Genomic DNA, 25,519 nt, shown 5'->3' on the forward strand with positions numbered 1-25,519 from the left:
GATGCAACAGAGTTTATGGAATATGTTAACTTTTGTGTTAGAAAGAAGGAAAAATAAAAATATTTTTGCAAAAAATAGAAACACAGGAAGGACAAATCCAAAATGATAGGCTACCCACCTGTAACCTTAGGTGGGATAAGGGGCAGGTAATGAGCTAGATAAGATGGAGCTGGGGACAAGGTGTCCCTGGGTTTATCTTTTTATGTAATATGAATTTTTTGAGTAGAGTATGTAAATGTTTTACAAATTCAAAACTAAATTGAACTGAAAAGACTGAAAGAAGCAAACCCTGAAAGTGAATACAACCAAGAAAAAAAAAAATAAACCTACCCATTTCTCAAATTGATACTATAACCATGCAGCTTAACAGAATTAAAGTAAATTTTGGACACAGTAACCTGAACAGGATATTGTCTAAGGATCAAAAGATTTGTAACAAACTCTGGAATTTAGGTTTGTTTTTAGGATTGGTTTGGAGTACTGAAATTACTTTATTTATAATGTAGGATAGAGCAAAAAAAGAAAATACGTTGAGATGGTTAAGAGCTCGGGTTCTTCCTGTTTAAGATAAATGTACAATAGGGAAGGGTGAGGAAGGATGTGGAAATTGGAGGATTCCATTATGAACTCTGTGTCAGTAGCTAAGTACACCTGGAAATTAGGTCTTGGTTCCTAAATACTGTTCCTTACTAAAAACAACAGGGCTCTCTGGGAAAGTGGCCAGTTCGAAGTTTGGAGCAGAAGAAGCACAAGATGTACCCAAAATAGGTAGTACCAGAAATCAGATCAAGGGAGTGTTCAAAGACTAAAGAAGTCATGTCTAAAGGACACAGGCAGTTCTGAAGGGGCTGCCAATGGCAAAATTTGAGACAATCTGAGCAACACAAAGAATAACATATATTGACATATATATCATGTAATAACATATAACACATTAATAATATATTGTATTAAATATAATAATATAATAGCATGACAAGTTGAACTTTTTAAAAAAAGATTTTATTTATTTATTGACAGAGATTACAAGTAGGTGGAGAGGCAGGCAGATAGAGAGGGAAGCAGGCTCCCCACTGAACAGAGAGCCCAATGCAGGGCTCGATCCCACAACCCTGGGACCATGACCGGAGTTGAAGGCAGAGGCTTAACCCACTGAGCCATCCAGGTGCCCCAACAAACTGAACTTTTTAAAAGTCGTCCCTGTGTCCATGGTGATACTAAAAAAAACAAAAAACAAAAAACAAAAACCTAAAAAAAAAAAAAGCAAGGCAGGAGGAAGAAGGAAATCTCTTCTTTATTGAAGAATGTCAACTAATACATATAGAAGAGATGATAAAATTATAAATTTACCATTTTTCAACAACCAATGGAAGAACTGATTCAGGTAAATATCTTTTTTTTTTTTTTTTTTTTAAGATTTTACTTATTTGACACAGAGAGAGGGAGAGAGAGAGAGATCACAAGTAGGCAAAGAGGCAGGCAGAGAAAGAGAGAAAGAGGAGGAAGCAGGCTCCCTGCCGATTCCAGGACTCTGGGATCATGACCTGAGCCAAAGGCAGAGGCTTAACCAACTGAGCCACCCTGACACCCCAGGTAGAGATCTTCAATACTGGCTGTTAACTAGACTTACTTTGAGGATCATTTCACAGTACATACATGTGTTGAATAATTATGTTGTACACCTGAAACTAATATAATGTTATATGTCAATTATATCTCAATTTTAAAATAGAAGACTGAAAAAGGATTGTTAATGGTGAACTGTTATTGGAGAGCACAGTATTCATATATCTCAAAATATCACATCATAGATTGCTTATTAATTACAAAGACAAAAGATATCTTTACGATGAATAAATTTAGCAGATGCCACTCAACCAAAGAATTAACTTAGCTTCACCAGTGCAGCAAATGACATTAGCTGTAGGTACGGTGATACAACAGGAAATGTGCGACATCACTGACGTAATATACTTGTCAAAGATATTTAACCTGCATCAGAACTTGAGGAACCAATATGAGAATCCAGATTGTTAAACATCCTTCAAGACTACTGGCATGGACTTTTGAAAAATGTCAATGTCATGAAATTATTTAAAGACTTGGGAGAGGGGGACTATTTGAGAATACAGGAGATAAAGAGACATGGAAGCTTAATGCAATCATAATCTTGGTTTGATCCTACACACACACACAAAAAAATAACAAGAAAAGGATATAACTGCATCAATGGAGAAGATCTGAATATGGATTCTATATGAGATAATATTTTATCAGTGTTAACGTTACTGGTATGATAACAGTAACATGGAAAGATAGTAATTTTTCAGATACATGCTGAAGTACTCAGGGTTGAAATGTCATGATATCTGTAACTTACATCAGATGGTTCGACAAATAATTTCTTATAGTTTTATAATTTTAGGTTTCACATTTTGATGTATAGTCTTTTTTTTTTTTAAAGATTTATTTATTTGACAGAGATCACAAGTAGGCAGAGAGGCAGGCAGAGAGAGAGAGAGAGGAGGAAGCAGGCTCCCTGCTGAGCAGAGAGCCCGATGCGGGACTCGATCCCAGGACCCTGAGATCATGACCCGAGCCGAAGGCAGCGGCTTAACCCACTGAGCCACCCAGGCGCCCCTTGATGTATAGTCTTTATAGAGTTAATTTTCAGTATCCGTGTGAGTTATGGATCAATGTTAACTTCTTCGCATATGAATTATAAAACTGTGCCAGCACTATTTCTAGAAAGACTTTCTTTTCTGTTCTTAATCGCCTTTGCACCTTGGCCAAAAATGAAGGGACCATACATGGGGCAGCTGGGTGACCCAGTTGGTTAAACGACTGACTCTTGATTTCAGTTCAGGTTGTGAGCTCAGAGTCCTGAGATCGAGCCCTGCATTGGGCTCTGTGCCCACGGGGATTCCACTGGAAGTTTCTCTCTCTCCCTTGGCCCCTCCCCCCCTCAAATAAATAAATAAATCTTTAAAATCAAATCAATGGACGATATGTGTGTGGGTCTAGCTCTGGCCACCTTGTTCTGATCCATAGATCTATTTGTTTTCCTTGACTCTGATACCACAACATCTTGATCACTGTGGCTTTATAGTATGTCTTACAATTAGATAGTGTTAAGTTCTCCTTGGTCCTGCCACTTCCAAGTGTTTTAAGTATTCTCGAGTCTTGTCATTTTCATATAAATTTTCAAATCATCTTGTCAAATTCTACAAAAAAACCTGGGGGTATTCTGACTGGGAAAGCATCGAATCTATCAATTTGGAGAGAACTGACATGCTGACAATATTGAAACTTCTGATTCATGAATGCAGTGTATTGCTCCATTTACAGGTCTTTTCAAGTTTCCTTCAGTGATATTCTGTAGCTTGCAGTATAGAAATATTAAACACCTTTTGTCAGGTTTATCCCTAAGTAATTTCGTATTTTTGACGCTATTATAAATCGCATTTTAAAGTTTCTAATTGTTGATGGCATATAGAAATGCGATTGTATTTTGTGTATTGCTCTTCTGTCTTCCAAGCTTGCTAACCTCACTAATTAGTTCTAGTAGCTTTTTTGTAGCTTCCCTAGGATTTTCTACATAGACAATGTCATCCATGAATAAAGACAGTTTTACTTCTCTCGTCCCAATTGGACACCTTTTATTTCTTTTTCTTCCCTCTGTACTGACTAGAACCTCCAGTATAATGTTCAGAAGAAGTGATGGAGCAGAGAGCTTTGACTTATTCCTGATTTTGAAGGCAAAGCATTTTGTCTTTCACCATTAAGCATGATTTCTGAGCTATAGGTTTCTTTGTCAGTGCTGTGTATCAAGTTGAGAAAGTTTTCTTCTATTCTTAGTTTGCTGAGACTTTTCTTTTTCTTTTCTTTTTTTTTTTTTTCAAAAATCAGGACTGGATATGGGAATTTGTCAAATGCTTTTTCCTCTGTCTATTGGGAGGATCACAAGCAGACCATTTTTTAGTTTAAGTCTGTTTTCTGTGAGTACTTTAAAGCTGTTCAACACTAGCTTCTCGCTTGCATAGTGTCTGACAAAACTCTGTGTCATCCTTACTTCTATAACTGTGTGTGAAATGTCATTCTCAGACTTCTAAGATTTCCCCTTTATCACTAGTTTTAAGTAATTTGATTATGATGTGCCTTAGGGTCATTTTCTTCATATTTCTTTGGCTTGAAATCCATTGAGTTTCTCAGAACTACGGGTTTATATTTTTTAGTGAGTCTGAAAATACTGCAGACATTCGTTCTTCAAATATTTGGTATCTCCCCCTGCCCCAACTTTCCTTTCACGGCTCCAATTTCACACATATTTGGCTGCTTGAAGTTGTCCCATGGTTCAATAACACTTTCTTTCTCTCTTGTTTCTCTTCTTCTTTTTAATCTTTTCTGCTTCAATTTGGATAGTTTCTATTTCTGTGTCCCTACATTCACTGGTCTTGGCTTCCATGATGTCTCACCTGCTGTTAATCCCATCCAATGTATTTTTCATTTTAGACATCTTTGTTGTCAACTGTAGAAGTTCCGTTTAATAAAATTAAACTTCAATTTAAAAATCTTTCATATCTTTTTTAATAGGTTGATATTCTACTTTTTTGAACATATGGTATACACATATCTTAACAGTTTTTCTGTCCTTATTTAGTAATGCTAGGTCATTTGGGGATACATTTTAATTGTTTGTGGTTTTTTTCTCCTCATTATGGGTTTTATTTTTCTGATTCTTGGCATGCCTGGTCATTTTTTATTAGATGACCAACATTATGAGTTTTATCTTATGAGATGGGGAATATTTTTATATTCTTAAAAATATTATAAAACTTTGTTCTGGAATATGGCCAGATTATCTGAAAGCAGTTTGATAACCCTTGGGCGTTGCTTTTAGGCTGTGTTTGGTGGGACCAGAGCAATATCTAGCCTAGGGTTAGTTCTTCCCCACTGCTGAGGTAGGAACCTTTTCATTACTAACCTTGGCCTCATGAATCATGAGGTTTTCCACGCTGGAGGAGAGGAATGGCTGATGTCCTGGCTCTGTATGAACCCTGGGACAGCTTGTTCTTTGTCTATAAAGTGATTTGTTCTGTAGTCTCAAGTAGTTTCCCTACTCCCATGATTAATCAGTTATGGACTGAAACCATGAAGAGGCCCCAATGTAGATCTCAGGTCTCTCTCTGCAGTTTTCTCATCTCCCCTTCTCTATGATGAGCACTCTAGCCACTTTGGCTTACCTGGATGCCCAGCTCCATCTCCTCAAGTCAGGGAGACCGCCAAGTCCTTCTCTCTGTGTCACGGGCTGGAAACGTTCTTCAGACAAGCTAGGCAATTCTAGGGCTCACCTTTTTAGTTTTCCATCACTCAGAGACCATTGGCCATCATTGCTAGATAAAGCACAGAAAGATCACTTTAGGACTCAGCAGTTTCTAATCATCGGGAGAGCTACTGTTTCATGTATTTGTCCAGGTTTTTATTTTCGGTAAATCTAGACCCTGATACTCCATCTCAGCCAGAAGCAGAAGTCACATTATTGTTTTTTCTTTTTTCTTTTTTTAAAAGATTTTATTTATTTATTTGACAGAGATCACAAGTAGTCAGAGAGGCAGGCAGAGAGAGAGAAGGGGAAGCAGACTCCCTTCTGAGCAGAGAGCGTGATGCGGGGCTCCATCCCTCATGACCCAAGCTGAAGGCAGAGGCTTAACCCACTGAGCCACCCAGGTGCCCCACATTATTGTTTTTATGTATCTTTAAATTTCCCCTGAGGCAGCCTCCCGCTGATCTGCTTTTCTGGGCTTCTCTCCCACATCATCAATACTGGTTTGGTTAGTGGTCTGGTTACAAAGTTGAATGTGTTTTTCTCCATTTTCCTTCCATTGGAACATGTAATTTTTTGGTATGCAGTGTTTCTGAGGAGTAAGTATATTGTGGAAGAGCAGTTATAACCTGCACAATTCAAGAACCTATGCTATGATTGGGATGTTATTTTACACAAAACCAGAGAATATATAAAGACATATTTTTAATAACATTTTCAAAAATGAAACATAATGGTCAGATCTTTGAGGGTAAATGTCATTTTGTGTAAATCATGGTGTTTTTGCCTTTCCTCGGGTGCCCAGCACATTGATCCTCAAGACCCTTTGTTGATATATGGGTAGTCAAGGAATGTATTATTTTCATTCCCATGATTATGCCTTGCTTTTATATATGAACTGTCTACTGTAAATTAGCTATTCTGCCAGGCACTTTATACAATATCTAATTCAGTCTTCACTGCTGCTCTATGATACGGAGATTTTGTCCCCCAGGGAAATGGATTCAGGGAAGATTTATCTTGCTCAAGATCTCACAGCTAGAAACTGATACTATTGAGATTCTAAACCCAGGTCTGTCTGATTCCAAAGTCCAAGCTCTTTGTACTGCTTTGTCCTCTGTTTCATGAAACAGGACAAAGCTTAGTGGTTCTTTTCTCTAATAGGAACTCTCTTATTTCCTTTCCTTCTCTTAAAGAAGGGTATTTTTTAAAAAGCTGCTTTAGAACAAGACAGTCCAACGTGCAGCAGAATTAGTTAAGGAAGCATGCACCTTGAGTTTTCTGAATTTACTCATGGATCAAATTTGAGTCCAGGGTGATTTCATGTGACTTACTAAACCTGAAAACCAGGAAGAGATTATGTTCAATAAACACAATAACCTAAAAATGGGCCAGAACCCCTGGTTCCTTTTAAAACAACCTTATGGTATCTGCCAATAGAGATACACTTACCCCTCAAGCACCACCCCAGTTCTTTCAGTCATGACAGGAAACGTTCACTCAGAGACTCTTTCCAGAGCTATGCAAGGGCTTCTCTTAGGAAGGGCCTAAAGTTGATGAAAAATGGAGTTTTGATCTCAAATAGTTTTCTTAATAATGTTGTGGTATGGGTTGAGCAGGCATGTTCCCCGAAAGAGAGAGGATAAAATTATATTGACCGCACAGTGGCGCATTTTACGGTCTCCCACATGTTGTTCCTCTGCAACCAGGAAGCTAGACTTCATGTAACTTGGGGGTTGGGCTTGAGCCTGCAGGAGCTATAAACGGTCTGGTCAGTGAAGGTCAGTGAAGGAAGTCAAGGAACATGGGCCCAGATTGTCCTCACCAGAGGAAAAGAAGCCCAAATTCATGGACAAGGCCCAAAGTTTATCTGAATTGCCTTCCATTTCTGTCAAGATTTCGCATCAGGTCACTGGTGTCTATCACTGTGGCAAGGAAGGATTATTTTTATTAAGCATTTTGTGTTTGCCTAAGAACGTTAAGTCATTAATCATTTAACTCTTGCTCCCCATGAGACTTTTGTGAAGTAAATGGGAAAGAAATAGCACAATTCTTATTTCACAGATAGAGAAACTGAAGCATTTTTGTTTGCCACTATTACCCACTGAAAGAGTTAAAGCCATGCATTAGAACATGGGAGAACCAGGCCAGCGTCTCAGCATCTGATGAGCTTTTGTTTCACCACAGAAGTGAGGTTTTCTGTTTTTATAAAAAATGAACTTGCATATTTTTCATTTTGGAAGCAACATGATGGATACTGAGGTGTACTGAAGAAAAAAACAGACTTCGGTTCCTTTCATACAGTATGAACGTTTCATGGAGTTCCCACAACAATTTTGGAATCCAAATAGGTGTTTAAGTTTCAGAAGTAAAGATTGTAAGGCATTGCTAATCTTGAGTTTTCTAATAAGAAAGAGAATACAAGCAAACACATCCAGTGTGGTCGTGAATAGCCAATAGCAAGTCATAAAGGGCCTTTGAGAGGATGGCATGGGGATTTTGCTGCCTGAAATAAATGTGGTGGACTTCTTGGAGGAAGTGTGTTTTGAATTTTAATTAAAAAAGAAAAGTCTTCAGAGATGATATGTTCTTCCACCCAGATGAATTGAAATATCTTTCCTCTTCCTTTAATGAAGTGTAAACACCATCAAAAAATAGTCAAATATCACAAGAAGAAGTTGACCAAGAGGTCCACAGGGCAGATTTCATAGTAATGGAGAGGAAATGAAGAAAAGTTGTCTGGCAGTGAGAGCTATCAGATCTGTTAACAATGAGGTAGTTCAGGGGGCAGATGGTTTAGGGTGGGAAGGAGAAGGATGTCAGTGGAAGCCTTTTAAACCAGACTAGATAAAGCACAGAAAGATCACTTTAGGACTCAGCATGCCCTCTGGTGGGGGTAGGGAATACAGTTAGGGCCAAACTAACCTATTTCCTTTTGCGTAAAGCAGACCCTGGATTCAAATCCATATAGGAACCATGACTAAACATCTCGGATTCCTCTTTTCTAAAATGATATCAATAAGGCCTACCTTATAAGTTGATGAACGAAATAAAAAAAAAAACTGGTTGTGTTAACGTAGTACACAGAACCAGAAGCAAATCTGGGTATATTGGGTCTAAAGCTTATGTAATATTGGAGGACTTCTTTAAGAAAAAGAATACACAAGTCTGATTATAAAATATAAATATCTTATAAAAAATAGTAAAGTGAGTATTTACTTAGAATAAAATAAAACACAACAAACTAACAAATATCAAGATTGTCACAAAAATTCAGGAAAACATGATGTTTTAATTTATTAGTTATTGAAATACCTGAAATACCTGTTTTGTGTGTGTGTGTACATATACATTACAGATATATATATTTGCTCTATATTCTGATGGCCTCTTAATTTGACAAAAATTTTGTAATATATGTAGAGAATGAGAACATATTTTAACTTTCCTCTCATATGATTGATCAAAATTCATTTTCTATTATTGATAGTTTAGAAGAATTTTTTTCAGCATCACAACTTACTTGTAATGTCACACAAAATTTCATGATTGTCAAATTTGGGAAAAGTTCTATCAAGGTTTTTCATGTAAGAGTTGCAAGACTTAGGTAAGTTTTTCATGGGTTAGCTTCTGACTCTGTACATTTCAATTCTTGTTTCTCCTTCTTGGTCCTCCTAATCTTGGGACTGGGCATTGTAGACTACACTCCTATCCTGGCATGATACGCTCTGGTCTCCAGCTCACTAAATGAATAGATAATGAATGATAAGAGTGTTGAAATCCATTCCTACAATCAGGGGGCTAGCATCAACTATAGAAAAAAGTGATGTGAACTACAGAATACTTCCCATGCCACTCAAGCTAAATGTATCTTCAACTCAACTCCAAAGCCAACCTACACGAAGGGAGATGTGGCAGAGGGAAAGTCAGTCACCAATTAATGAATTAGTGTTAAGTACTTAATTTTATAAACTTTACCAAACATATAGCCATGCCCACACATTGGTAGAGCCCCTACCGGGGCCTTGGAGGGTCTCATTGCCATTAGCTTCGTGGTCACCAACCTCTATATGCCCTATGAATGTGCTGAACAATTCTGTCCCCATACTGACAAGTATTACTCAAAATAAGCAAGATGGTGGCAGGGATTTAAGGTTACAAATTCAGGAGACTCTGGAAGGCAACAACTACAAACACAGAGATGAGCTATGTCTCCTTCAGTAGTGGTGAATCTAAATTAAACTTGAGTCTTGAGTATGTGATGGTGGCATGTCAGAAAGAAACTCTTTGTTCTTTCCATATTTTGCTGGGTTCCCCACCTCCCAACATCAGCTGGTTACATTTGAGTTCACAGCTCCTCTTTGAAATGGATGTGATTTACCTGACTCTGAACTCTTTCATCTTTCAGAAAATCCCTTCTTGAACCACGATGATCCACCTAGAGCACTATGATACCTGGAGGTAGTAGAGGTAAGCTGGTAAGTTCGTCAAACCTGCCTCAAGACCACTCCATGTGGTCCTGGGCTGAGATACTTTTGAGGCTGGTACAAGCAAGGGGGAAGAAATGGGCGAGAAATGGGGGCCTAGAGGTATGGTGGTCATTCCAGAAATGTAACCCCTCAGAAACGTGCTACCCAGCCTCTTACAAGAAGGGTAAAACAAACAAAGCTGCTGCCTATTTGGAACATACGCTGGCTCCTTCCACATCTGTAGGACATTTAGCTCCTTGCATCTGGTAATGTTTGTGCAAATATAATTCCATATTCACTAATAATTCCTGGGGCTAAAGGCCCCCCCTCGGGTAACCTTGTTAATATTCTCTCAAGGCCTGGTGTGAACGCCTCATAGCATTTTGATTAGAATTCAATCTTGTGTTTTTTTCCCTCTCTGTCTTTCTCCCTCTCTCCTCTCATGCTTTTCTGGCCCCCGGTTTCCTGGCCACCCACATCAGGAGACATTCTCCCTCCCTTCCACTCTCCATTCTCAGTTTCAAGGAATTTCCTTGTGTCAAAGGCAAAGTGTGATTGACATATTTTTCCCCTCTTAAGAGCAGTCATCTCGGTGTTTGATTTAACCATCTCCTTATGGGGCTCGTACAATCATTACCTGGGTGAAAAAGAGACCTCCTGCTCACCCTCACGCTCAGACCCACATAGCTCAGTATTTTTGTAGACTTTTAAATTGCTGTTCTCCTTCCTCTTTTTTCTATCATTTTCTTTCTTTTTTGGTTGGCACTAGCAAATGCTTCCCTGGTGTATTGTACCCTGAGCCTTGAAGGATTTTAGTTGTCGGCAAACAGGTAGACCAGCTGCCTCCTGCCAGTGCCCTCTGCCTGCCAAGAAAAGCATTTGCTGTTCTTTAGATCTGGGGGAAAGAATGGATACAGAATGAGCTGTCTAGTTTTGAATTCACCAACTTTGGGCAGGTTGTGTTCCTTTGGTTCCTTAGTCCTCCAGCTTATTTGTCTCTCAGGAGAAGAAAATAGAAAACAAAAACAAAAGCAAATTGGCCATAGCATGAAGAATTGTATTTAAACCCAAGAGGAATTTCTTGGCAACGAAGTTCTTAATGTTGGAATGATTCTGGAATGCAGGCCCTGTCTCTCAGGCTGCCTTATCCTCGAATTACTATGGGTTCTAAGGGTTTGTGCCTGAAGGGGATGAACTAGATGACCTTGGAAGGTCACTTGCAGCTTTTCAATTCAAGGGCAATCCCCGTCTTTTCGGTGAAGGACCACACTTTTAAGTATTGGAGCAGACTCTGTCTTGAGAGGATTGCTTGTGCCTCTCTCCAGCAGCCTGAATCCCATCTCCTACCCTGATTACGATAAGCTGCCTACTCAGAGCTCTCAGCTGCCCGCAGCTCTGTTACCCCACAATAATTGCATTCTTAAGTCACCTCCTTGCCCCAATCCCATGGTTTGAGAAGGAAACCAAGCGCTAGAAGATAGAGCCCTGGATTGGTAGGAACAAAGTCGATTTTTTTTTTCCTGCAGGAATTTCAGCAGTAAAGACAGTTAATAAAAATAAATAATAAATAAATAATAAAAAGCTATCTGTATATAGCTGTACTACTTTAACTCATTGTCTAACGCATTCAGTGTGACATTTCACTTTTAATCGGGAATAATGACCTGTGATAGCGATTACTAAAAGCACTCTTATTAATAGAGCATGACATAAGTACTTGCTGGTCATAATTATCATCTGTGTTATGGTAAACAAAGCATAATGCCAACCAAGCAAAGCCTGCATATGTTCTTATGTTGAGAGTAGCGGCAGTATGTGTACTATAAATTGTGCTTTGATTGACATTATATCTCGTTGCTTTAGGAAAACTTGGCTGTAGAGGAAATGCCAGTACTCCCCATTATATAAACACTCATAAAAATCCGTGTCGGTCCAGGTCCTCCCAGACCAGTATCTGAGTCTGAAAGTAGAATGATGGTATTGTATGTGAAAAGTCATGATTACCCTAAAAAATACTGGCTCAAAAAGGTTAGGATGGACTCTACGACATTTGTAGATTATAATCTCCTATTAGAGTTCCAAGAGCCACTCACTGAAGTCAGGACCCACAAGAACGCATGTGGTCCATAATGTCTCTCAATCTTTTCTGTACCCAATTTATATTTTCATTTTGTAGGGAAGGAGTGGTACTCCCTTTTGTGTGTTGTATATCTGCTTCTTTCAGCCTCAAATTTCACCATGTCTGGTATTCTCAAATTTGGTTAAAGAATCTATGGCTCTCCATTTCTTTATCCTCCATGACCTGGAAAACTTTAATCGGATTTTTACTGCACTCTCCACCCATCCACTCATTCCCTCCACCACTACTTTCATCTTTTCAGATGGATAATTAGAAGCTTTCAAAGCTTGTCCTCATGTAGAATCCCTTCCTCTCTTCCTAATGTTGTAGTTGATGATGTCCAGAAAATTCTTTCATACCTAAATCATGGCAACTGGCATGACATATCTCAATGTATGTTGTTCAGGCTGGGATTTTTTTAAAAAAAGATTTATTTATTTTAGGGAGAGAAAGAGAGAGAGAGCGAGAGCCGGAGGAGGGGCAGAGGGAGAAGGGAGAGAATCCTCAAATAGGCTCCCCACTGAGCATGAACCCTGATTTCATTCCAAGACCCTGAGATCAAGCTGCGAGCTGAAATCAAGAGTTGAACACTTAACTGACTGAGCCACCCAGGCACCCTGGGATTCTTTTTTTTTCCCCCCAGAAGAGAAGGTATAATACATCCACACTCTCTTATTCAGTTCTTCTGCAATTTTTCTGCGTTTAAGGTAATGAGACCAACTTTATTAGATAATCACCATTAATAAATTTAATACGAATGCCAGAAATCTTTAATCTTTTGAGCAGTGGGAATAATTTTTCAAATGAAAATTTATATGGAATGCAAAAATATGAATATGTTGTAAGCTATGTGATATTTGGGGACCAAAGCCTAGCCCCTTTGGCCTCCCCCTGGTCTCTGAGGTACTCCACAATACTAGAGAGTTCCTCGAAACATGCTTTGAAGATCACCAAGCTTACCAGAGTGAGCATCAACCACTGTTTAAAAAGCTGGAATTTAGTCTAAAATGCAGGCAGCCGCATTTTCTTAACCAATTCTTTCTTTACAGCACGTACGGTTTTGAAATGCATCCTTTGCTTCGGGTCATACAAATGTCCTTCTGGCTCACCTGTCCGTGGTTGTAAATGAGCTCACATGCGTTGTGCGGCACGGGGTTCACCCTCACCTGCACAACAGCAATCCCAGCCCGCTTCTGAGGAGTTCCTACTCTCTTCTGTTTCTCAGGGAGTCTCTAAGAGGGGTCTAGCTTGTGTCCCCGTCATCAGTAAGGACCACTTCGATCCAGGGGCTGAGTCTGAAGGCGCTCCACTGCTGCAGAAAGCTCTGTGTGGTTCTGCACAGCCAGGGCTGTCTCTTGGGTCGTTGCAGAGATCAACACCACAGCCTCTGGGTGCCTCTCTCACCTCTGCCCAAGAGCGGACACACACCCTTTCTTGAAGGCCTCACAGCACAGCCAAGAACAGACAGTAACACTTAAGGTCACTTTTGGTATAGCCCCAGACAGAACGAAAAGGGAGCACACACCAAAATCATCCTTCGGCTGGCAGCTAGCCATCCTTAGGCGGTCCGCTACAGGACACACTTCTGCCCTGGTACTTCAGAAAAACTTTCCACCCCATATCTATTCTCTCCTTGTTTTGTTACAGAAAAGCAATTTTACTTGAGATGGTGATGAACCGTGCTAAAAGGATGTCAGTCATTTCCAGTCGTTCCTGCAGCTAGGTATGGTCACAAGCCCGAGTTCTGGCTAAGCCAATCGAAGTAGGCTTCTGGAAAATCTTGCAGGGGCTGGTAAAACTGGGAGATGTTTCTCTTTTCCGTTCCTGCTGCCTGAAATGAGTGTGAGTGCCATGACATGCGTTATGGCAACCATACTGGAACATGAGGCAGTCTTGAGGCTTCAAGGTAAATGCTGAGGACGGTAGAGTGGAAGGATAGTGGAGCCACTGACTACCTGGGCAAGTTACCACAGTATCCTCGGAAGAATCACCTCTGGACTTCTTTGTGTGTTTTTGGGTCTTCTGAAATCTGTAGGCAAACCTAATCATGGCATAGCTGCCAGGAGTCTGCTTTCTTCCCTTGCTACTGGGCATGCTTGTCTCCTGACCTGGTTGCATATGGCAGAGTCTGGCTCCTACCCATTATGTGGGAAAGCCCTTTAGCATGCTAGCCTCCCCAGGGCCTCTTCCTAAGAGAACCCGAGCCCAGAAAGAAGTCATTTTCTCCTTACCCACAGTCTAGGACCCAACTGCCAATTTTTCATCTCCTCACCCAGAAGACTTTTTAGGATAATTGAGAATTATACTTATTATTCCTTCAGACCCTCTTATTCTGCCCAAAGGGGTGTGGCCTCACCTGCTGCTGCCCACAGTAAGCACATCAGGCCCAGTTTCCGCCACAGCTCAGTTCCTTCGTCTGATAAATGGGGGAAAACTTTAAATAAACATAAGCCACAAATGGCTTTAAAATATACTCTTAGGTATTAGTTTTGGAATCCCTACCAGAGTGCTTCTTAAATTTTATTTTTGGCTCATCTTGGTTTTGACTCATCTTGCCCATATGTGCATCTTCTTAGATACAGAAACACACATGGATATTAACCCAGAGACACACAAACACACTGTTGCCTTTATACATACATGCACACAAAATTTTTATATAGTCTACCACATTGCTGTGTATATCCATTAGCATATATCCTGGCACACTGATACACAAGTTCAAAGGACTTTGGATTGAGGTTTAGTTAATAGGAAATACAAGGGATGGGATAGATACAACAACTAAAGAGACCAGGCAGCTGGATTTTTGAAATGAGCAAAATTACCTCCATGGGATTAATTTTTAATGGCATTGCAGTAATGTAAATTTTCCATGGGCTCCAGGGTTAAGCATAATGAGAGACTAATCAGGGAGTTGGACCTGATGGACAGCTCAGTACTGTTGCTGATCTGGTCTGTGTCAACCTGGTCATCTCAACAATCATTCGTTGTTAGTAGAACCATCATGAGCTATCACGAACTCCTTGATAGTAGCAGGGAAGGGCAGTCTTGTTTTCCAGCCTTATCACAGGCACGCTCCAAGATTTTGAAATATGAATAAATGATTAATATACTCTGCAAAGACCCCTCCACTTGCAAGACTGTCTGACCTTCATTGGGTATGCTTATGGAAGGGAGATAAAGCAAGTGAGGTGGCCACTTGGATCCAGGAGATGGCAGAGGGAAAGGGAGCTAAAGTCCAGCCTCCATGTTGACATCTAAACCCCAGCCTGGGAGCCGAAGTGGGCTTTACATTCTGCAAAGGTAAAGATTTTCTAGGATGTTGTGCAAGGAACAAGACATCCATTGCTTTCCTGGAGAGGCTCCTCTGGAGATAGAGACAGACAGAAAGACCGAGACACTTTATTTTTCTTTTCATATTTTCATTTTTTCCCTCTTTATGTCCATGAATGTTCTTCTCCTGTCCCGGTGTTTGAATACTTGTATGTGCTAACCGCAGCCCAGCCCTGCTGTCACTTAGCCAAATTACACACATTTAGGTCTTTTCATCTTTCTTTATGAACCAGCCTCTCCAGTCTATTTAATCATGTTGGCAGTTCTTTTCTAAATTCCACCCAATTTAAAAATAAGCTAAATTCTCCACCCCTGTGGATTGAAAAGCAGGCGGTTGCGAACCCATGCAGAGCTCCAGTCTTGGTTTGAGGCATGTAGAGGAAAGATATCCCCCTGTCTGAAACTCCTTATTCGGCAGCTTGGAAAGGGCCAGGGGAGGTGGGGAAAGGGGAAGGAAACTTGGCTGGTCAGAGCTGGAGACCAGGGTGACCCTGCTGAGGTTTGTTTTCAAATTAGGTGTTGGTCCAATTTGGTTCAGAACCCAGAGTGTTCAAAAATATATGTTCAACGAATAGAAAGTATTGCTTACATGTTTGCCACCTAATCACCCCAACCCTGAGGAAGCACCCAAAGTTACTCACGTCCATATCATTCCAGAGAGATTTTATGCACATGCGACCAAATATGCATATATGTGTGACTGTGTATCTCCCCGCCGCCATTTTTATACCAATGATGATATACTATATGCATTGCTCTCCTCTTCACTCTTCCTCTTAGCAATATATTTTGCAGATCTGGAGACTGTTCCATATTCACACATAAATAGCTCCTTCAGTACTTTTTATGGCTATATAGTATCCATACCGTAAATGTTCAATAATTTTGTGGCCCACAGTTAATGGGTATTTATATTCTTTCTTTTTTTTTTTTTTAAAGATTTTATTTATTTATTTGAGAGAGAGAGACAGTGAGAGAGAGCATGAGCGAGGAGAAGGTCAGAGAGCGAAGCAGACTCCCCATGGAGCTGGGAGCCTGATGTGGGACTCGATCCCGGGACTCCAGGATCACGCCCTGAGCCGAAGGCAGTCGTCCAACCAACTGAGCCACCCAGGCGTCCCGATTCTTTCTGACTTTTTATAGTCACTATCAACAAACATCTAAGGGTCTTAGCAGTTTTTTATTCCTGGCAATGCCTCTCTGAATAACTTACACATTTTGTACATGTGTGAGTAGTTACGTAGGATAAAATTCCTGGGTTGAAAGGTGCGTGCATCAGGCTTTCTAATTCAAACCTAACTGATTCTTCAACTTACACACCCATCACTAACATGTGAGAATATGTTTTTCCCCATACCCACACACAAACACATTTTTTAGAACTTTGACAATCTGATAGAGGTGAAAAGTAAGTCATCTTTGTGTATTTCTGTTATTAGGACTAAGATTTCACAAACTTAAGAGCCACTTGAATTCCCTTTTGAGTGGACAGTCCATTTCCTTTCTTTATATCTCTATTGAGTTGTTGGTCTTCTATTGATTTAGAGGGGCTCTTTCTATATTAGGGAGATTCACTCCTTGTGATTTAAGTTGGAAATATAGTTTCCTATTTGTCGTTCTTTTCTATTTACCTAGCTGAATATATTCACCTTTTATTTCATAAGTCCTGGGTTTTGGTTTTGTGAAATACTTAGAAAAGTTTCTTCCACTTTGAGATTGCTTTTTCAAAATTCCGTGGTTTCTTCTAGTGTATGTATAAATGACAGGTAAATCAAACTTTATGTTTTCCAGAGGGTTACCCAGTTGTCCCAATATCATTTATCAAATAATCTATCTTTTGTCCATAGATCTGAAATGTTACCTTTAACATATATAAAATCTCCACTGCATTTGTGCCCCCCTCTTTTAAAAGATTTTATTTATTTATTTGTGAGAGAGAGAGCATAAGTGGAGAAAGGTCAGTGGGAGAAGCAGACTCCCTGTCAAGCAGGGAGTTCGATGCGGGACTCGATTCCAGGACTCCAGGATCATGACCTGAGCTGAAGGCAGTAGCTTAACCAACTGAGCCACCCAGGAGCCCTTGTGCCTATTTTTGATTCTAGTTTGTTCCAGATATCTTTCATGCTAATGTCACATTTAAATATCTGTAGCTTCAAAAATTGTTTTATTTTTTTTTAAGATTTTATTTATTTATTTGACAGAGATCACAAGTAGGTAGAGAGGCAGGCAGAGAGAAGAAGGGAAGCAGGCTCCCCACTGAGCAGAGTCCAATGTGGGGCTTGATTCCAGGACCCTGGGATCATCAAAAATTGTTTTATTATTTTAAAGAAAAGACTAGAAGTCCACCCAAGAAACATTTAACTATTGACTTCTGAGTGATGGAATTAGAAAAAACTTGTCTTCCTTCTTCTTTACTATGCTATAGACTGTATAATAAACTGGTTTTTATAAGCTAACTGGTTTTAGTTTATAAAATACTGCACCAAAAATAAATAAATAATTATTTGATCAGTAAAAATAATTTCCTCTTATTACTCTTGTCTTTCAGAATTTTCCCATTTTCCTTGTTGCTGTTTTCTTTCATATGAGTTTGAGAATCAGGTTGTCTAGTTCAAAAAAAGTCATTTTGACATTTAAAAAATTAGGGCATGTGAAGTTTATAGATTTAAAGTAAGTAGGCGTCTTTATGATATTGCTTGCTTCTCCCCAAGAATATGATGTGCTTTTTTATTTGTCATATGTGTTTCTGTGTGTGTGCTCATTTTAAAGTTTTATTTAAATGCTTATTTAAAAATTATATTTAAACTTGCTTAAATTATGCCCATTTCTTGGATTTTTTTCTATTGCTATTATAAACTGAGATCTTCCATCATCTCCTCTAAGCAATTGTGTGTGTGTGCTTTTACTTTCTGCTGACTGAAAAATTTTGTAATCATCAGGCATATTCCCAAATTCTCTTCTGTTCTGTTCTTCTGTTCTATTTTTCTTAAAGTTTCCTTCAGGCCAGAGTTTCTCAACCCTGTTCTATTGGCATTGTGGTCCAGATAATTCTTTATTGTTGGGGAGCTGGGGATGGGGAGGGAGGTATTATCCTGTGCATCGAAGGATATTTAGCAGCATTCCTCTTCTCTGGTGGTGATGGCTGGTGGATTGCCTCTGAGTAAGCACCATTGTTTTAGTCCTTAATCTAGGGAAGGTCTTCATTATTCCCACCCATTCCCCGTTCACTGCTTTATTAGGCACTGTTGGGTCTAATCACCAGAGTGGAAATAGCTAAAGCCCAATGTTCTGTTATGAGGCCAAACTGTCTAGAATAGCCATGGAAGTGATGGTTATTTATACTACATGTGGAAGTCAGTCACAGGCACAAATCTCAAGAATTTAAAAGTTAGGGGTGCCTGGGTTGCTCAGTTGTTAAGTGTCTGCCTTCAGCTCAGGTCATGATCCCAGGGTCCTGGGATTGAGCCCCGGATCGGGCTCCCTGCTTGACATGAAACCTGCTTCTCTTTCTCCTACTCCCCCTGCTGTGTTCCCTCCTCGCTGTCTCTCTCTCTCTGTCAAATAAATAAAATCTTAAAAATAAATGAATAAAAGTTAAAAGTAACACAAAGAGGGAGGCAGAATCTATACTTAATTTATCATACAGAATCTATACAGAATCTATCAAACAGCTTTGATCTCAAGTGCATGGTGTTTGGTACATTCTCTGGCTGGTTTGATTGTTTTAAGATTTTATTTATCCATTCATGAGAGACAAAGAGAGAGAGAGGCAGAGGGGAAGCAGGATTCCCGCAGAGCAGGGAGCCTGATGCGGGATTTGATCCCAGTACCCCAGGGGACCACGACCCCAACCGAAGGCAGACACCCAACCGACTGAGCCACCTAGGCGGCCTTTCCAGCTGTTTAATGTATGGCCACTATCTTTGCCATTGGCTTGGATCACAGCATCTCAGGCTTGGAGAGATTGGGTTTTTCAGGGAAAACAATGTGGTATAGCAGAAAACATTAATGTTGGACATCAAAAAGATCTGCTTTCAAATCCTAGCTAAGAGCCATTAGATTATTAGCCGTATATACAAATTACTTAAGCTGTGTGAATGTCACCTGCAAAACCATTATAAATACACTAGCACTGTAGGGTTGCAGTGGACTTTGGATCAGACCACATATATAATGCATAAGAGCAGAGCAAGAGCACAATACATTTGTAAGCCTCAGGTAAAACTCAGGCAATCGATATGTGAACACTATTATCTTCATTATTATGTGAATACAAGTTCTTTATCTGGAGAGCTAAGACAAAAACAATCAAATTTTCTAATAAAAAATGTCAAAGTATACATTGGGAAACTGGTTCAATGCTACCGAAGGTCAGATACTTCTGTAAGCAACATTCCTATCATTTCTTACTTATTGGAGATAGAATTTTTTTTTTTTTTAACTGTAGCACCTAGCATTCCCGGGTAGTCTCCCATCCAAATCCTAACCAGGTCTGACCCTGTGTAGCTTCTAAGATTGGGTGTATTCGGGGTGGTATGGCCATAGACCTGGAGGTAGATTCTTCGAGAAACTAAATATTCTGGGCCTTAGGGTGGAATCAGTCAGCTTTATGGGTGTTCTATGGAGTTCAATGTTGACTGCAGAATAACATATGATACAAAGAGGAAAATTTTGTTATTAATCATATTTTCTATGAAATGAAGCAGAGTTTAACAGTAGATTGTTTAGCTGACCTTGCCTCATCTTTTGTTAAAGCCTTTCTCAAGTTTTGGAATGTCATGAACATGTAGAAACATACATAGAACTTAAATGTACTGTATTCAAAGAAGTAATGGGTAATCCTCTGTGCAGATTAAGAAACAGTACATTACCAGGGTGGTGGGGATATGGACATTGGGGAGGGTATGTGCTATGATGAGTGCTGTGAAATGTGTAAACCTGGCGATTCACAAGCCTGTACCCCTGGGGATAAAAATACATTATATGTTTATTTAAAAAATAAATAAATTTAATAAAAAAAGGAAATAGTACATTACCAGCCCTCAGAACAGTCCTTGTTTCTCTTTATGAATAGGTCCCTTATAAATATAGTTTATGATTTGTTCTGTCCTATCTTAAAGTTTACATAAACATAATTATTCTTTTGTGTCTGACTTCCTTAGGTCTGTCTGTGTAATTTTCTTGCTGTATAATACTCCATTCTATGAAGGTAACATAATTTGTTCACCCATTCTACTGTTGATGGACAGGTGAGTTATTTTAACCTTGGGGAAAATATGAATCATGTTGCTATGAGCATTCTTGTACATGTATTGTAGTTGACAAGTACAGGAGTTGCTTGAGCTTAGGTGCCCAGAAGTAGAATTCTGGGCCATGGGGTATGTATAACTTCAAATTTAACAAGAGTTTTCAAAACAGGTTGCACTAATCTGTGCTCTCACTAACTGAGAATTCCAAGAGCTCCACATTCTCATCACACCTGACATTACTGGACTTGATCAATTCTATGAACCTGGTGAGCCTGAGGTAAAATTTCATTGTAGTTTTAATTTGCATTTCCTTAAGGTTAAGAGCCTGAGGATATGCTAATTGGCCAATTAAAAATGTCCTCTTTTGTGAGTTGTGTCTTTAAGTCTTGGCTCTATCCCTGCTGGGCTGATTTTGTTTGTTTTTTACTTATCTATTTGTATGAATTCCTTTTTGTATTCTGGATGCTCTTCATTTGTCAGTTAGATATGTTGCAAATACATCCTCAAATTCTGTGATTTGTTCTTTCCCTTTTTTTGCGTTTTTTTATGGATAACATAGTACGTAAGTTAAATATAGTCAATTTATTAATCTTTTCCTCTTATGATTAGTGTTTTTATGTCATGTTTAATAAATAATTCTCATTATGAAGATCAGGAAGATATACTATTTTCTAAAGGCTTAAATAATTTGCCTTTTATATTCAAGTTTATAAATTGACATTTGGTATTGTTAGAGGGAGTGATCCAGTTTCATTTTCCTCTCTCTTCCCCACCATATGCATACTGAATTGCCCCAGAACCATTTATGAAAAGACTATAATTTCCCCACTGATCTGCAGTTCCATTTCTGTCACATGTCAAATTCCTATATATATATGATATTTTGGGGGCTCTCTAAAAGAATTTTTGTATATTGATTTTGTATCCAGCAGCTTTTTAAAATTCTTATTAAGTATCATTAGCTACAGATAATATTGGTTTTTCTACATATATAATCATGTCTTCTTCCAATTATGAATTTTGGTTTCTTATTTTTTTTTTACCAAGTATCCTTTTACTTATTATTTCTGTTTCCTGCCTTATTGTACTGGTTAAGACCTCTGTTGTAATGTTAAAAGAAAGTAGAAGATAGAAATTGTTGAACATCTTTCTTCTTACTTACCTCAAAGGAGATTTTAATTTATACACAATTAAAATAACTTCATCATTATGTGTGATGTTGATGTATATTTCTTTGTCATATTAAATATTTTCTTTTTATCATGAGTAGATGTTGAATATTGTCAAATAGCTTTTCTGCATCTATTGAGATGATAACTCACCAAACAAAATGTATATGCCCGGTCCTAAGAACATAATACAAAATAAGATATGATACCTAGCATCAATGATCCCAGAGTTCAGTGGGGAGATGGGCATGTTAACAAGTAATCTAAATGAACTGTAACAAATGTTACAATAGATAGATGTATACCATGTCAGGTTGATGAAAAAGTAGGAAATGATTAAAAGTGAATCAGGAGAAGGCTTCATAGAGAAAATGCCATTTGATCTGATTTTAAAATATTATCAAGAATTTTCCAGCTATAAAAAGAATGGAAGCAATTGGTGGCAGAGGAAATAATATGTGTTACAGTCTAGTGGAATGAATGAACTTGAAGCAAATCCCCTCAAGAGAGGCCTACAGAGACTGTGGCCCCTGCGGATAGCTTGACTGCAACCTCATGAGATCTGGAACCTCTCCTATAAGTCACTCTGCATCCTTGACCCAGAGAAGCCCTGAAATAGTAGGTATTTGTCATTTATTTTTAAACTGCTAAATTTTGGGGTAATCTGCAGTATAGTAATATATAATTATACAACATACATTTTTCCAAATGAGAAAAATTTTTCATTTTTCCCATACTGATCTTAAGAATCTTTGTAATTTTAGGGGGGACCAGGGTGGCTCAGTCAATTAAGCTTCTGCCTTTGGCTCAGGTCATGCTCTCAGGGTCCTGGGATCTAGCCCCACACCTGCTTCTTCCTCTCCTCCCTACTTGTGCTCTCACTCTCACTCTCTCTCTCAAATAAATAAAGTCTTAAAAAAAAGAATCTTTGTAAATTTAGAAGGTTAGCTTGGACTCTCAAATATACTGTTCATATTTTCAACCCACTCTGTTATGTGTCTTTTAAAACTTTTGTTCAATTTTTATGTCAAGCAACTTTTAATTTTCATGTCACATAGGGCAGTCTTTTTTCCTCTTCAGCTCTTCTGCTTTATTTAATATGTTAAAATACATGCATAATTTCAAAATTATTTTTTAAGAAATCAAGAATGCTTACTTCTATTGTTATGCTTTTCAGTTCACTAAGACTTTCTTCTGCAGAGTCTGATTTGCTGTCATTTCCATCCAATGTATTTTTCACTTCAGACATAGTTTTCACCCCTAGGAATTTGAGCTGGGTCCCTTTTATAATTTTCAAGTCTAAACTTGGAATGCTTTATCTTTTCTTTAGCTTCTTGAATGTATAGATTGCATTTATAAAAAATGAGTTAATGTCCTTACATACAAATTCTATTGTCTTAGTCATTTCTGGATCTGTTTCTATGTACTGACTTGTCTTCTCATTATGGCTCATGTTTTCCTGCTTCATTGCATGCCTAGTAAGTTTTTTTATTGGATTCCAGACATTGTGAATTTCACCTTGTTGGATGCTGATTATTTTGAAATATTCCAGTGAATATTCTTGAGTTTTGTTCTAGGACACAGTTAAGTTACTTGGAAAATACTGATCCATTTAAAGCTTGTTGTTAAGCTTTGTTAGGTAGAACCAGAGCAGTGTTCAGCCAAAAGCTAGTTTTTCTCCAAAAACTCTTCTGAGTACTTTACCTGATTTCCTGTGAGTTTTGAGGTTTTTCCACTGTGGTAGTTGGCAGCAGGAATGGTTTCCAGCCCTTTGTGAGGCATTGTTCTCTCTAGACTTTTCACATGGTTGCTTCCCCAGTATCTGGGGCTTCTATGAATTTACTCACACACATTTACTGAGCAGTACTGACCTGCATACTGCAAGGGGATCCTCTGAAGACCTCTGAGCTCTTTCCCTATGTTCAGCCCTTTTCAATATAGTGGCTTCAGTGGCCTTGGTCTTTTTGGACTCCCAGCTCCATTGCTTCAATGTAGAAAGATCACTGAACTATGTACCTGGTTTCCCCTTCCCTATGGTGCAGCCTTGAAACTCTCTCCAGGAGTGGAGCTGGGCAATCCAGGAGCTCATGTCATCTGTGTCCATCTTTCAGAGATTACTGTCCTTTGTTGCCTGATGTCCAATATTTTAAAATCATGTTGTTTCTATGTGTCTTATTTTTTTCAGTTATCTCAGGATATAAGATAAGATTGCTGTTATTCCTTATGTTCTTCTAAACCTTTTCCTTTATATGTTTATATCTTTATTCCATCTGGAATTTATTTTTGATGAGAGAAATATAGTTTTAATATTTTTTCCAATGGGATTAGCCAGTTGTCCAACATCATATTTTGAATTCTTCCTTCCTCTCCTCACCCAGTTTGAAATGTCACCTTTATCATAAGCCAAAATTTTATAGATATTTGAGTCCACTTTTTATTCCATTCCTTTGGTTTTTTCTTTTTTATTAAATAGAAAACATTTTTATTTACTGACGTTTCAAGATATATTGTCTAAAATAGCATGGAGGACAAGGGATGTTAGAGAGGAGAAGGGAGTTGGGGTAAATGAAGGGGAAGTGAATCACGAGACTATGGACTCTGAAAAACAATCTGAGGGGTTTGAAGTGGCGGTGGGGTGGGAGGTTGGGGTACCAGGTGGTGGGTATTATAGAGGGCACGGATTGCATGGAGCACTGGGTGTGGTGAAAAAATAATGATTACTGTTTTTCTGAAAATAAATAAATTGAAAAAATTTAAAAAAAGATATATTTTCTAGTAGAGTTAATTATCTCTCATTTCTTTTTATTTTCAAGATTTCTTTGAATATATATACATCTTTTCCTGCATTTTAACATTTCTAAAATATTTTAATGTCATTTTCAATTTCCTCCCACATATCATGGATGTTATTTATTGAGATTACATTAAATTTATAGGACCCAGATAAATTTGAAGGTGGCAAAGAGAAGAATTGATAGAGTTCTACCTCAATGACTTCCATTTTTATAGTAAAGAAAGAGGCAAAGATAAGCTGGGTGTGAGTAGGTTAGGATGAGACACAGACTAATGGAAAATGACAAAAGTTTGAGTGAATCATATGTGCTATAATGATTATAGCATTGGATCCCAGATAAGGAAAGCTCTAGTAGGTATGCAAAATATTGATTGAATATCACAGCACTAAAAATAAAGAGTCATCAATGGGTATTTGTTGTTGTTTAAAGTATTTTATTTATTTATTTGTCAGAGAGAGAGAGCACGCGCACAAGAGAGCAAGCACAAGCAGGGAGAACAGCAGGCAGAGGCAGAAGCAGGCTCCCTACTAAGCAAGGAGACTGATGTGGGACTTGCTCCTAGGACCTTGGGATCATGACCTGAGCCAAAGGCAGTCGCTTCACCAACTGAGCCACCCAGGTGTCCCGTCATCAATGGGTATTTGTACATCCATGTTTCCTTTCTCTGAACATATAAAACATGCCACCAAGGAGTCCTGGAATCAGTATTTGTTATTACCAAATCATGGCACTCCTAAACAAATCTCTAGTCATCTGATTTTTTTTTTTTTTTTGAAAATGCATGTCTCTCTAGTTTACTCATATCACCAGTGCCTAATATACTGTCTTTCCAGAGTTGGCACTGAATAAATACTAGGAGGTGAATTAGTTAACTTCTGAATGGCTTCCTCTGACTTCTGCTTAAGGTGTTGTGTTGTTATCTTTGCCTATGTGCCTTCAGATTCGAGGTAGTTTTTATCTAGCCAAAAACTGGAATGGCCAGTTCTCCAATTTCCTGGAAATGGGAAACTTATGGTGAATTTCTTCTGTTTTCAAACTGTTGTTTGAGAAAGGTCTTCT

The 25,519-nt window shown here is 38.7% G+C and overlaps 1 long non-coding RNA gene across 1 annotated transcript in view; it reads left to right on the plus strand.

Annotated features, from left to right (window-relative positions):
* LOC122900389 overlaps positions 1-24,951 on the plus strand; it is a 42,304-nt gene extending 17,353 nt beyond the window's left edge. The window contains exons 5-9 of the long non-coding RNA XR_006383220.1: positions 9,732-9,793; positions 20,410-20,496; positions 20,666-20,773; positions 22,071-22,283; positions 24,913-24,951. This is a non-coding gene — a long non-coding RNA (uncharacterized LOC122900389). The remainder of the gene's footprint in view (positions 1-9,731; positions 9,794-20,409; positions 20,497-20,665; positions 20,774-22,070; positions 22,284-24,912) is intronic.
* The last annotated feature ends 568 nt before the right edge of the window (positions 24,952-25,519 follow it).

This window comes from Neovison vison, chromosome 2 (assembly GCF_020171115.1).
Source record: "Neovison vison isolate M4711 chromosome 2, ASM_NN_V1, whole genome shotgun sequence".
NCBI lineage: Eukaryota > Metazoa > Chordata > Mammalia > Carnivora > Mustelidae > Neogale > Neogale vison.